Source organism: Tenrec ecaudatus, chromosome 1 (assembly GCF_050624435.1).
Source record: "Tenrec ecaudatus isolate mTenEca1 chromosome 1, mTenEca1.hap1, whole genome shotgun sequence".
NCBI lineage: Eukaryota > Metazoa > Chordata > Mammalia > Afrosoricida > Tenrecidae > Tenrec > Tenrec ecaudatus.
In genome coordinates, this window is record NC_134530.1 from 95,708,047 (window position 1) to 95,723,046 (window position 15,000).

General features: G+C 46.3%; 1 protein-coding gene across 5 annotated transcripts in view; it reads right to left on the reverse strand.

Annotated features, from left to right (window-relative positions):
- Nucleotides 1-3,501, reverse strand: part of GNG12 (G protein subunit gamma 12) — a 176,298-nt gene extending 172,797 nt beyond the window's left edge. The window contains exons 1-2 of one of the 5 annotated variants that reach the window (XM_075557281.1): nt 2,670-2,789; nt 1,084-1,210 (exon numbers count right to left, since the gene is read on the reverse strand). The gene's annotated coding sequence lies outside the window, so the exon portion shown is untranslated. Of the gene's footprint in view, nt 1-1,083; nt 1,211-2,669; nt 2,826-3,012; nt 3,102-3,378 lie in introns of those variants that run through there. The other 4 variants (XM_075557283.1, XM_075557282.1, XM_075557280.1 and 1 more) reach the window with 4 other exon arrangements.
- Between the last annotated feature and the right edge of the window lie 11,499 nt (nt 3,502-15,000).

The window sequence follows — 15,000 nt, forward strand, 5'->3', positions numbered from 1 at the left end:
AGCAATCTTATAATTCATACAACAGCTTGCTGCTTGTGCAAGACAATAAGTTAAATACCTCATAATTGTGATCATTTGCTATATGTTAGATACATTCATGTTTCCCAAGGTTGCTTCATACCCTTTCATAAAAGCTCTATGATGTAGGGGCTACTATTAGTTCCACCTTAAAGATAAGACGGAATAAGATTAAATAACCAATATTCACATCTGGGGAACATCATATTGCCAAGAGGGAATATCAGACACCAAAGGCCACACCCCAACCCACCCTCAAATTGCCCTCTGCCCAGTTGGATCTCAGAAAAGTCAACCTGACTTCCATACATGTACTCTATGGGTTAAGCTTAAACTGAAATATATAAAACATAAAAACAAATCCACCCCTGTCAAGGACACAATTCTAAATCTGGACGCTTTCTTATCTCTGAGGTTTTCAAGATAATAAAATGTCCTTAATTCTAAATTTGGGAGATTTTTCTCTCGGAAGAACGTTTACAGCTTACAAACCTAACATAAAATAAATCGGATATCAACAAACCATTTTCTTAGTTGTTTTTTTTTTTAAAAAAAACTGGAAAACCTTACGCTCTTGACAAACCACCCCGAATTTCTAACCCGAGCCCAACATCACAAGTCTAATTATTAGAGAGCAAATCTCTCAATAAGACGGGAGCTATCCACAGAAAAAAATATTATCTTTATAATACTATTCTCGTCAGCCTGTTGTGAAATACAGATTCATATGTCCTTCATTTCTAAAAAATTCAATCAGCGTTTAGTACTCATTGAATTACCTGAGCTAAACACAGAAAACAATACTACTCCATTGCAAAAAAATTTTATAGTGCACAGACAGTTCAGCATTTTTTGGACCTAAACTAATACTGTCTGTTGGTGGTTAACTGTTAAGAAGGCAATGGAACTAAATATTAGACTCTAAAGTCCTTTCATGAGAAAAGGCTCTTACATATTTGATTTTAAAAATACATCTGTGCGTAAAATATGTTTTTGTTTATTAAATAGAGACTGGTTAATATGTACATTTTGGCCAAAAGCAAAACAACAAAGACATCTCCTTACTCAATTTTCACGGGCTTGAAGGGCTGTTGAGGCAATAGTCAAATCCAAGCCAGGGCTCCGCGCAGTGCCTGCCTTCCCGGTTCTCCTGGGCGAGGTCCTCGATCCTGCGATAATTTACTACAGAGAGCTGAGAAGCACCAGCAATGGTGCAGTCTGGTGACTACACTTTAAGAGCAAAGCCAAACCGTGTTTTTAAACTACAAGACACAGACACAGACCGTGCTTCTGACAACATCCAAGAGATTCATTATAGACAATCTAGGCAGGAGAGGCCACAACTGCCCCAGGAAATATAAACCGTGTCCGCGAAGGCAGGCGAGTGGGGGGAGAGGAAATAAGTGATGGGAGGCTAATCATGTGAAGTTCGTCCAACTCCACAGGATCTAATATTTTCCCGGTTTGCTTCCACGGAGCAGCCATTAAACGTGCCGTGACATGCGGGGGAGGGGAGGGTACTTCGCTTCTCTCTGGCTTTTGGCCATTTTCCATCCCTGTCCTCTTGTTTGTATACAACCACACCCGCGCGGGGATGACCACAAGATGCCAGGCCTCCTCAGTTACTTCCCCTCACTTAGATTTCGAGGTGTTCAAAGTTTCACTCCACGAGCGAGCTCGGTTGAAGAGTCACGACTTCCTCTTCCAAAGTTATGAATGGTTTACAAGGTACAGACGCATGGCAGAGAGCAAGTGTTGGGAGATCTCGGTTTTATGAGAGCGCATCAATTAAAATTCGCTTCAAGTGAAACACTCTCATTAAAAACAGAAAACACCCCCAATTCACACAGCCAGTATCCGGTTAGCTAGAGATCTGTGTCACGCAAGATAGATACATTGTATATAGATACATCGTATATAGATACATCGTATATGTATCACGGAAGTCGGAGCCCGGGGCTCCCTTACTCTATGCAAATCAATACAATGTATTCCATGTATGATGCGCGGCATGGGTTCGCCTCCCTGGGACCTGCTATCTCCCGGGCTGGACCCCTTGGAGCCCCGCCGGCTCGTCCCCAGAAAGAGCCCCAGAAAGTAGAACGGCGGGGTGGGGCGTCCCCCCTCGACCCCAGACAGGACTCCACACCTCGGCGGGCCGTCCCCAAAGCGCCACCAAGGCCAGCAAAGGGCCGGGGACACTGGGGGGCCTCCCCAACCGCGCGCGCGGGGCAGAACCGCCGGCCCGGGAGCAGGGCGGCGAGCCGAGCCGGGAGCCAGGCGCTCCCGCCGCCGCCGCCGCCTCCATCCCGGGATCCACGGCCCCGTCCCGGCTCCGGAGGGCCCCGGGCTTCCCGCGCCCTCGGACCGCCGCCCGTCGGGGCCCCCGCGCCCGCCCCGGGGGCTCTCACTCGCCAGTTGGGTTTCCCGGTTCCTGTCTCTCGCCCGCCCTCCCCCACCCTTGCTCGGGCGCCCAGTGCCCAGACCAGTCCCCGCCCTCCGGGACACTCTTCCCTCCTTCTTTCCTTCCTTCTTCCTTCCTTCGTTCCCTCCCTCCATCTCGCTTCCCAGCCCGGGAACTCGGGGGCGGCCCCTGAACTCGCGGGCCGACGCCCCGCGCGGCGCGCTGGTCCCCGCGGGGGACCACTCACCGCCGCGCCCGCCGCTTGGTGCACCCTGGCCGGCCCGCGCGCTGTCCCGCCGTCGCCGCCGGGGACTCGGTCTCTAAGGGCTCCTGGAGACGGCTCCGACCTCTCCTCCTCCGGCGGCTCCGCGGCTCCGCCCCGCTCCGCGGAGGCGGGGCGCACGCCCGACGGGCGGGGCGGCGGCGGCGGCGCCCGGCCAGCTGCTGGCCGCCCAGACGCCGGCCTCCCTCCCAGGCGCCCTGCCTTTTCCCCATTTCGGCGGCCCTGGAGCCCACGCCACTTCCCCGCGCGCAGAAGGGGGACGTTGGGGGACAGTTAGGTTCAGCGAACGTCTGAGCCCTCTACTCACCCCCTGCTCCCCAGATTCTCACGGAAGCCCCGGAGTTGCATGTGGTCCCAGGGCGACTTGACCCCTGCTCTCAACTCCCCTTTGCAAGCAATCGCCTCCCCAGGCGGTGTGCCAAAGGTCCCCTGGGCTGCGGAAGACGCCCGCGGCCAACCCCCTACACACAGTTAGGCTGGGCTCCAGGAATTTATTAAGAAAACTAACTGTGAAGTTTAAAGAGCCCTGGGGCCACGGAGAGGTTTTGTTTCCCAGAAAGTAGCGAGGTCACATCCACTCGTCTTGAACTTCCCCTCCAACTCTTCCCTGGGGCCACCCCTGGAAAGTTTCTAAGCTCCCACTACCTGGCTGAGTTCGCACCTAGGTAATTACCTGGATTCCTTAGTTCTGTGCCTGATGGATTGTGGGTGTAGTAGTTTGGGAGAGTCACATCAGCTTCTAGAGACTTCATTCATTCAGCATTCGGCCAGTGCTCGGCCAACATGGACAAGACAAAGATGAATCAGCCCTGGACTCACTCTAAAAGTGCTTCTCGGTGCCATGGAGTCTGTTCAGACCCATTCGGGCCAGGCTAGACGGGCCATGTGGTTTTCCCAGACTAACTCTTTATGGGAGCAGAAAGCCCTATTCCGCTGGGCACCCACTTCACCACCCAGGCTCCTATAAAAACTAACAAAAGATGGATGAGCAGAAGTCTCACCACCCAGCAGCTTCTCACGTATCTGTATCGCTAAGCCCCTGATTTCCTGTATTTCGTGATGTACATAAAAGGGAAGGTGAGGCCAAGCAAGGCCGCCCACCGTAGAGCCAGTGTGGGAAGAAATGCCCCCCCCCCCGAAAGCATTAATAAACGTGTGTGTTGAAGTTCACCAACTAAAGAGGGGCCCTAAGGAAGCTTGAAGCTAAAGACTACAGCGAATGCATCTTCACACTAACCTTCTGACCTCACTCACCCTTCCTGAAAATCAACTGTGCAGGGGTACAGAAAAGCGCATTGCAGATAGAGGAGGCTTGTGGCTGGGTACCTTGCCCTAGGAACCTGTGGATGGTGTTGGTTGCTGGGGCGCAGGTGCTGTGCAGTGACTTACCATGGATCTTTACAGTTTTTTTCTGACTCCCAAGTCAGGATTAGGTGAGAGGATGCAAGTAAGGGTCCTGTGAACCACCAAGGGGATTAGACCTTTGCTAATGGATGTCGCCCTTAGGGGGTGTGGGACCATATTGAAAGGGTTGGTCGATTTTGTCATCCCATCCGGCAAGACTTAACCATCCCAAAGAGGGACAGGGATGGGCGTGCTGGCACGAAAAAGCCGTGGGAGCCAGCACATCCTTTGGATCTAGGATTATTCCCACTCTGAGAGCCTCCTAGACTTAAGAGGCAGAGATCGACAGTGGTAACGCTACCGCTACCGTAGGAAAAGGGCAGTTTGAGAAAGACGGAGCCATTCGCAGGCATAGTGGGGTGCCCCTGGACACTTACTGTCAGAGCCCAAAAGCTTGATGGACAACATTTTCCTAAATAAGGCTGAGGGCGAGCAGTGGGGTGACAGGTTAAGAGGCTGAAGGTCAGAAAAAGACCTGTCTGCTTTGGGGCATAGCTAAGATGTTGTCTTAATCAAAGAGATGTATCCTTAATCCTAACTTGTCGCTTCTCTAAAAACCCTCGGGCTGCGAGTATGGACTGTGAGTGCGACGTGGCCGTTACAACAAACTGCTGAACCCAGCAGAGAAGGAGAGCGAGTCAAGATCCGGTGTCAGAATTGGTGAATAATCTTTTCACCACTAATCTTGTGGGTTGAGGTATGCTTGACCTGGACTTCATGGGATCAGCCGTGGATTGAGCTGGTGGGGATTCTTTCTCTCCCTCCTGGTGGGAGAGGCAATCAGATGTCACCAGTACACCAGTTCCACAGTCCAGAGCTTGCCAGGGCACTCCTCTTTCCTGCTCTGCACAGTCGTAATAAATGCTTGAATCTTGATTCTCACAGGTCCGGACAGATCAAAGGATACAAATCATACGAAATATACAAACCACCTCATGCCAACAGGGGTCCTCCAGGGGGGGGTCACATATTGGATTTTGTATCTTTGGGCTCAGACTACAGAATTAATTCCTACCAGTTTAGTCAGTGTGGTCTACAGGACAACGAGAGTCTATAAACAGTGTTACTAATCTGTGATGAGATAAGTATAGAAAGGAAAAATAAGCACATAGAAACTTTTATAACCATGTGAGAGTAATTTTAAGTCTGTGGAGTCTAATAAAAATGTTGGCTTGCATTTTGTGTGCGCCCCTCCCCTGCACCCAAGTCATTATTCATTGTGTGTTATCATATTGTACAAAAGTATCATTCTGCAGCAGATTGAATTTAAATACCAAGGATAGTTTGATAAGTATTGATCTAGTTAATAAATAGTGAAGCGCAAATAATAAGCACTGGCACTTAACAGCACTTGCTACACGGCAGATGTTGTTCTAAGTGCTTTCCAGATATCAATTCCTCTAATCCGCCTGGGAACCCTAGAGAGGGGACAGAGGGAGGTTAAGGCAGGCTGTTCATAAGCAGCCTCTAGAGCCAAGGAGCTTGGCCCCTGACTTTGTGCTTCTATCCACAGCCCCGGATCTCGTGTTCTTTCTACTGGGCTGGTGTTTCACAAACTTCATGTATTCACATCCCTTAGTGGGTTGCACGTGGAGTTGCTAACCACAAGGTTAGCAGTTTGAATCCACCAGCTACTCCAAAGGAGACCGATGGACACCCACAGGAGCAGTTCCACCCTGTCCTATAGGGTCACGATGAATTGTAATCAACTGGATGGATGTGGGCTTTGGGCTTTATATGGTTTTTCATTATATTTTTGGTAGACTCACTTTTGTTATTTCTTAAGTATATTAACTTTGCTGTTAACCATGAAACTCAAGGAATCGTGGGTTACATGGTCTCCTAACAGTATTTTCATGCTAGTTCTCAGTAAAGTAAATATATAACTATATATCAGGCTCTGTCAGCGCACCTCCATTTCTCCTCAGACCTTTTTCTAGTTTGGTGACCACTGCCCCTTCCTTTCACTCCTCCCCCACCCAGTCGGAGCACCCCGTTCAGTGGCAGGAATCAATTTGTTTATGTACAGGTCAAGTAGAGGTGACTCCCATCTCAAAGCCTTGCCTTCACCAGTGACCGAGAAGTGCCCCTTGGTGAGTCAATTCTGAGGTGGGTCTACACTGTCTGCTCAGCTTGATGCGGCACCCTGGCTCGCCCACCTTCCTTTTCCCAGTTCCATTTCTCTTCCTGGTCACCTTTTCCACATAGTTTTTTTGAGGAGCACACCCTGCTTGGATCTGGCTACATCATTCTTGGGATACAATAGAGAAGCAATAAAATAGGGCCCTTGTTTATAAATTCCTAAATGTTAAAATCAATTCCAATTCATATGTAAATCTCTACTTCTGTGACCTGCTATTCAGTCTTGGACACCACTACCCTAAATGTAGGATCGGTCAAAAAAAAAAGATGGGGGAAGAAACATGGGGAGAGAGAGAGAACGAGAGAGAACATGCTTCAGTTAGTTTGTGGGTGATCATGTCTCCACAGAGGTCAGAAGGTTTTCATAGGGTATCAGCTTTGTTCCCGAAGGATTCCATCTTTCCCCTGGCGCACAGCCGTGTCTGAACCTGCCCAAGACATTATGGAGAGCTGCCCTCCTTCTGAATGTGTTATCTGGGTAAGTGCTTCACAAACTGGTTTTTCTGCTCAGTCAGAAGCTGCCATATTCCCATATAGAAGTTAGGTCAGGAGATGCACTCACTGTCTTGGAAATCCCCAAGAATCTGTTGAAACATGTATCCCCACAGGCAGGAGCTATGACCAAACTGTGTCCATAGATCAGAAGACATTTCGACAAAGCTCTATCCTCAAATGGGTGAAAGCCTTCAGAGGCCAGGGTGTGCGTAGCTCAAGACAGAGGCACTAACTCAAGTCAGTTGCTTAGTAATTTTCCGGTTTATCCAGAGCTACGCCCCTTGGAGAGCTGCTGTCCCCAGACATGGTTGTTCACAGGTCAAAATATATGGCCTCAGGAGTCTGTGCCTTTCCCATTGATGTGGGAGTTTGACAAGTTAGTCAACAGGAAGAGAAATGAAGACTGGTCAGGGGAGCTTTCCAAAATGTCCTTCAGAAGAGACTGGTTAATTAGATCGAGGTACCTTCACCCAAAGTCTGGGGGGAAAAGACAGACCTGTAAATGTGTTCACATGAAAAGATGCCCTGAATGCCATTCCTGTTTATGGATAAAAAACACATTTATGTATACACAAATCTCTATATGAATCTAGTAGGTCTTCAGGATGTGGAGATTACAGGTATGGTAACACTTTTTTCCACTGTGTGAATTTTTTGTTTGCTTGCTTTTTTTTTTTTTTTTAAACAAGTGAGGACATAGCTTTTTCATCAATCATGTGCCTTTTGGTCACAGTATAAAAAAAGAAACAGAAAAAAACCCAACAACACATTGTGGAGACAGCATAGGGGCAAACTACCAATCAAAGACCAGACTGCTGGGGACCTATACTCACTGCTATGGGGCCCATTCTGACCCTAGCAGAATGGGACAGCGTAGAAGTGCCCCTGTGGGGACTTATGAGAGCAAGTAACACAGTATTACTACTAAGGTTCCGGTTCCTACATGCCCGGGTTTATTCCAAACAAAACATGTTTCAACACGTCTCTGCAACTTACCTTCACCTTTTTTTTTTCAGTTAGTAAAGTTTTATTGCGCCACCACACACTGCCGCGCACCGATGGTCTAGGCCTGCCTTCCCTCTCCAGCAGCAGAGCGGAGCCGACAAGCTACAGCAGACACTAGGTGGCCTGCAAGGCTGAAAACATTCCCTGGCCGGCCGTTAGAGAAGAAGTGTGAGGACGCCTGCTATGGAGAAAATTGGAATAGCGAACCCTTTCAATATGACAAATGGCAGCCTCGATTTTACCAGATCTTCAGATATCAATATGTCTGAATTTTCTATTGAAAAAGACATAACTTATCTTCAGGTAACTTCAAATTCTGAGTAGTGATTCTAATAATAGGGCAAAATGGCAAAACCAGTATTTGGGTAGTTAATGCCTGTAGGTTCTTCCTTCTCCACCTCTGGCTTCCCATCCCTCCCCCAACCAATCCCCCTCCCCCCACTATTCCATTGGGTCTCATGCTCTGCGTTTTGCTCTCAGATTCGGCTGCAGTGGAGGGAGGTCTCTGATTGGAGGGCTGAGTTTCCTCTCTCTGGCTTAGGTCTTCGCAAGGTAGAACCTCAGAGGAGGTGTTGGCTAGAATACGGTATCCCGCACAGGGAGGAGAGGTGAGGTCTTAATGTATAGACACAGACGACCTGCTGGAGGAAGAAAACTAGGGGAGCTGAGGGAGAAAGGGGAACAGGCTGCAAGGGAAAGGCTGAAATTAGATGGGGCAAAATGTCTCCTCCCTAATTTCCTCTTGCCTCTCTTCCTCTGTCACCCTTTGCTATATTCCTTAGTGATTCCCTGCCCCCACAACCCATCAGAGACGTCTGGAAGTCTCTCTGTGCCCAAACTGGTACTGGGACCACAGATGAACAACAAATATAGGAAAAGATACTATGGTAAGATTTCCCTAGTAACCTGGAAATAGACAACAACAGTGAAACACCTGGGGTTAAGCAAGAGAGGCGTAGTCAGAATACTGTCTAAATGAAATTACCCAGGCTAGGTTCAAAATGCTAATGTGGTATGTAATTCTCAGGATAGTCTCGAGATAGAAACAGCATATGTATATATATATATATATATATATATATATATATATATATACTTTTTTTTAAAATCCCGAGATAACAGAATCCTATCAATAATAACACTGAGATTTCCGTGCTACACCATATTGTGTGATACTGGAATACCGAAAGCAGCATTATAATCACTTTTCCTGAGATTCTCGGATACTATGACAACACACCTTTGAGATCCGGGGAACCAGGCAGTGTAAATGTTACGTCCCAGAGGCGGCAGGCCTGGCGCTTTCCATTCTCACCAACATTCAGAGGTCTGTTGCCAGCATCTCTCTCGGAGTAAATACTTTCCATTCCCATCACAGTTTAGCTCACAAGCCCTCGCAGTTGACAGCGTATGAGTCAAAATCCAGTCGCCTGAACTATAGATAGAGCAATAATCTAATCATCACTCGCTGGCCTGCTTCCCTTTCTGACCCTGCAGAGGTCTATATTCAGGGAGGCTTTAGGATGAATGGCTGATGAGGAGAATGTTTCTTTTGAACCACTTAATTACTTAGCATTTGAGTACATCCCTTGTCAGGGCTCACATCCAGCTCTTCTGGTTCCGTCCTGGAAAGGCGCCCGGCATTGCTGATACTGATATTAGTTGCCTTTGTTTGTGTGGTATCTGCAAAGCGGGGTACCACTGTCAGCAAGGGAGAAACACACGTATGTGTCTGGGTAGTAGATGCCCTCTCACTGCCATTGAGTAGACGATGACTCATAGCCGCCCTACAGGACAGGGTCGGAGTATCCAAGACTGTACTGGGAGTATCCAAGACTGTACTGTTTATGCGAGTAGAAAGCCCTATCTTTCTCTTATGGAGCTGCTGGTGGTTTTGAACGGTGAACCTCGGTGGCTTAGTAGAAAAGAGGTGAGTAGATTTAAAATATTCTTCAACATGAGCATTGGTTACAAAGCATTAAGAATCCCTGGTTCCTATGCATGAAAGAACTTAAAATTTAGTTCACTTTATGGGGGTAAGTCCAAAAGTATTGCTGTAAAATCAGAGCTGCTTTTACAAGGCAAAGATATCAAATTGTGAAGCAACGCTTTCTCAGCGCGTCCTCCCTCTAGGTCTATACACTTCTGGAAGCAATGTTTCCATCTTCCTAATCCTTCCCTGAAGAATCCTGTGCTGCTTGATTTACACCGCGTTAAAACAGTGACCCACATGACGTTCCTTGAAATGTTCTTTGAATTGGAGGAACAGAAAGAGTTCTAGAGGGGCAAGCTTAGGGCTGTAGATTGTAGGAGCAAGCTCCCCCTCCAAAATTCTCCTAGTGCAGCCCTTGGTAACCTCAAAGAAAGGGCAGGCGCATGCTTTGCTGGCATGGGAAACAAAATTCCTTGGTCCGACTGTTCTGGCCCTTCCATCACCAATGCATTTTCTTAAAACATTGAGAGCCCTCATGAATGTCCTGTGGCATTAGATAAAAAGTTATCAAGTTCATCCCTCGGGAATCCCCCAAACACAGTCAGAACTTCTGCCCTGTGTGGAATTGCGCTGGTGCAAGTTATCGCTTCACGGCCACGGTTTTGATTGGATCTATTCATTTATTTATGCATTTATTTAGAAGATGTCCCGGGCAAATGAAGACACGTGTATTACACAGAGAGCACCCCCTGATTGCAGGGGCATGTGGACCCATGTTTTGTTTAAAATAAACCCAAGCATGTGTAAGGACCTGACCTCTCACGGAGATACGTTGACTTTCCCTCATGAGATGCCTAGCCCGTTGTGAGGGCTCAGGAAGTATAACCCCCAAACCCACTCTATGGTGACCCTGTAGAGAGTTTTCAAGATTGCAAAAATCTTTCTGGGTGCAGGCAGTTTCAGGTCTGGGTCTCAGCTTCAGTCTCTGTGCCCTGTGGAGCAGCTGGAGGGGTGGAACCCCCACTTTCCAGTTAGCAACCCCATGCCTAACCCCCCGTGGCACCAGGGCTGCGTGAGAACACACGGCAGGACCAAGTGGGGCTCTCCCTTGACGTCCGGTTTCTGCACTGCTCACTGAAAAAGGAGGCTTCCACGAAGTCAGAGACAAGCTGTCTGCTTCTTCCCAGTCAAGTTCTCACTGGAGATGGATGACCTAAGATTTAAGAGTCCTAGAGACTCTTAAGCGATCATCGGGTCCACCTTTCGTATTTTCAGGAGAACTTAAGAGAAATAGAGAACTTAAGAGGCTTGGTCACTTGCCCAACACTCTATATTCAAGGCCCACCATTTAATAGACACATGGGATCGAAGGCAGAACACTGGTATCGTGGCCGACTAAACCTGGTTTGAGTGCCGGATCTACCTGGGCACACGCTACTGAATCGCTCCAAGTTTCCATTTCCTCACCTGTGAAATGGGACTGTTGCGATACCTCAAGAAACCATTACAAGGATTAGTCATGTGTGTGTCAACAAGCTTGCGAGCAAGGTACCCAGGACCTGCTTATCCTTCAAGAAATGGAAGCTGTTATTCTTATTATTTCATTTTGCCATTATTTTAGTTTAACAGATTTTCTTTTCTTTATTTTAAACATCCCCGGCTTCTGCTGCCCTCACGCTCTTGTTGGTGGAGTCTCTGGGTTCAAATTCTGGCTCAAATAGTAACTAGCTGTGTCCGCTTGGGCAGGCAAGATAATTGATGCTCAGTTTTCTGTTCTGCGGAGAAGGGTAATAATCACAATTTAAATTAGAGGGTTGTGGGAAGGATTAAATAAGATAACTTTTATAATAAAGGAAACTCTATAGTAACCTCTCGATACGCATTAGCTTTTAGTATTAATATAGTTACATGTTCTATAAGGCAAACCTTCATTTCCTCAAAAAGTAGCGTTCACTCCATTTTGTTGAGAGCAGCGAAGAGCTAAGAGAATAAAGGGCTGTGGAATGCAGGTGCAGCTAGTAGGGGTGAAAGGGCAGGTACATTGTAGCCCATTCTCTATAATACAAAGGGTTTCTTTTTTTTTTTAAGTGCGGGGGAGGCAATTTCATTCCATTTATTTCTATTCACCAAACCTACCTTCCAGCACATGGCAGACATTATGAGAGCCAAATGTAGCATGTAATCTGGCTACTGCAACACCTCCATCTCTTGTCCTGTCTTCAGCGGCTCCATGCTCCTGCCAAGGCAGCAGCAGGAAGCAGAGACTAGATTGGATGACCTGCGAGGTTCTAGGTTCCAGGTTCCAGTGGTAGAAAAGAAGAGTCAAGATGGGGGGGATATGCAGGAGACGAAGGGAGGAGACTCCAAATACTAAGCACTTACATATTTTACCACAATTCTTTTTTTGTTTTTGGTCAAGCAGCTTTTTAAAGGTGTAATTGTCTAAAGGCATAATTTAGTTACCATTTCTGTGTTCCTGTGTGTACATACATATTTATGTCTGCTTTAATCTTCTTTCCATCTGAGAGATTTTCTTCCATTTTATTATAATGTGGGATTCTTGGTGAGGAAGTCTTTTTTTAAAAATAATTTGTCAATTTTTGTAACAGTTTGGTTCCCCCGCCCCCCACATCATTTTAAAGATGCCATTCTTCTGACATCTCGCTTGATTTTTATTTATTTGATGTGAAATCTGTCACCATCCTTATTTATCATATATATTTATCATATAAATATATAATAAATCTGTCACCCTTCTTATTTATCATATATATTTATTATATAAATATATGATAAATCTGTCACCATCCTTATTTATCACATATATATTTATCATATAAATATATGATAAATCTGTCACAATTCTTATTTATCATGTATATATTTATTATCATATATATTTAGCATATATATATGCTCTAGTTCCTTCTAGAATTTTTTTTATCTTTATCACTGCTTTTACACAACCTAATTTTACATGCCTTGGCTGTGTTTTCTTCACATTTCTTGTACTCAGAGTTTGATACATTTCTCGGATCTATGAGTTTTGGTTTTTATCACATTTAAGACAATGTTAGCCACTATTTCCTCTCCAAATGTCCGCCTCCATTCTCATTGTTTGCTGCTGGTGTTAGATACAGTGTAGAGAGTCCTGAGTCCCGGGACAGTGGCGTGAAGCAGGGCTCGGTCCGCACCATCCTCACTCTCATTGCTCTAGCTGAGGGCATTGCAGCAGCCAAGGCCCCATGCCAGCTCCTCGACAGGCTTCCTCGTTTCTTGCTCCCTTGTTTCTTCACTAAGCATGATGCCTTTTTCCCGGGATTGGTGCCATCTGATAGCATGTTCAAGGTATGTAGTCTGAAGTCTTAGCATTCTCCCTCCCAAGGAGAATTCTGACTGTACTTCTTGCAAGACAGAGTTGTTCATTTTTCGGGCTCCTACAGGTGACAGCTTGGCTTTTTAGCACTTTATTTAAAGAGTCGTTTTGCAGCAGACTTGCCCAGAGCAGTTCTTCATTTGATCTCTTGACCGCTTCTTTGGGTGCTGATTGTGGATTCAAGTGAAATGAAATCCTTGACAGCTTTCGTCTCTTCTCTGTTGATCACAATGCTGCCCATTAGTCCAGTTGTGAGAGCCCCTGGGCTCCTTATACGGAGGCATAACCACAGCGAGGGCTGGAGGCTTCGATCTTCATCAGGAAATGCTTCGCTCACAGAGTGCAGGGGTGTGCCATCTGAGAATCGCAGTTTGTGAAGGAGTCTTCCTCCCGTCCTGGTGCTGTGTTCTTCTTCCTCTATTTCAGCTTCTCAGATCATTTGCTTGGCGTACAGATTGAAGAAGTATGGCGAAAGGCTACAACTCTGACACCCTCTTGCCCTGATTTTAAACCCCACAGTGCCCCCTCGATCTGTTCAGATAACTAACTGCCTCTTGGTCTATGTCCAGCTTCTACATAAGCACGATGAGGCATTTTGGAATTCCCACTCTTTGCAATGTTATCCATCATTTATAATGATCCACACAGTTCAATGTCTCTGCATAGTCAAGAAAATACAGACAGCCATCCCTCTGGTATTCTCTGCTTTCGGAAAGCTGCACCTACAATCAGGGACCTTCCATTTCATGTACTCTTCATGGGCCTGTTCCTACTGACATGCAGTGTGCTCATACAATCTTTCGATACTGTAACTCGAAGCTTCGATTCTTTCATCTTGAGACGCGCAGTGTGTTCTTCCCTTTTCATTTTCCGACTCATCATCCCTGCATATTCCATTGTGATCCCTTACTTTTCTTCTTGAACTACCCTTTGAACGCTTCTGTTGAGCTCTGCTTCTGTTGAGCTCTTTGTATCCTTTCTTCGGTTCTCTTTCGCTGTCCCATGCTCAAGAACAACTCTCAAAGGCTCTTCTGGAACGGATTTTGGCCCTTTCTTTCCCTCCTGTCTTTTTAATGACCTTTTGCCTTTTTCACTGCATAATGTCCTTCATGACATCCCATCACTCATCGGGTCTCTGGTCAGCCATATTCCATTTGCGGCTCACTTATCCATGTGCTGGACAGCTTGAGGTGGACACACAGCTCACTGAGGCCTTGATGATTTTAAATGATGTTTTTTCTCTGTGTATTTAATTTAGATAGTTTCCATTGCTGTCTTAAAGTTTACTAATTTTTAATCTGTAATGTGCAATTTCCATTGATCCTATGACCCTGTTGGGGAGGTATTGGACTGCTGACTGTGAGGTTGGTGGTTTAAGCCCACTGGCTGACCTGAGGGAGAAATATGAGGCAATCTAATCCCCTAACTATGCATAGCTTCAGGAACTTTAAATACAGTCACTACGAGTCAGAATCAACTTGACAGCAGTGGGGCTGGTTTTTGGTATTTTAGTGAATTTTTCATCTCGTCCAGTTTAATTTGACTTTTTGACCAGAGAGGAGACAGTTATGCTAGCTGCTTTAATGCCCCCGCCTGCTAATTCTAACACATGTGTACATGTGGGTTAGTTTCAAGTGATTTATTTATCTCCTAATTACAGGTCATATTTTCTGCTTCTTTTCACGTCCTTCAATATTTTATTGAGTACCTGACATTTTACCTTGTTGGGCGCTGGATATTTTTGTATTCCTATAAATAAATACTCTTGAGCTTTGTTATGTAATATAGCTAACCTTTGTTTTGTAGTAAGTTGAAAACATTTGTTCTTTCATGTCTTGCTTTTAAGATTCATTTGGTGGGGTTGAAGCAGTTATGGTTGCAGGGCTAGCACTCCCCCCGTTGCACTCAGACTTGATGTTCATTCTACCCAAGGACCCCTA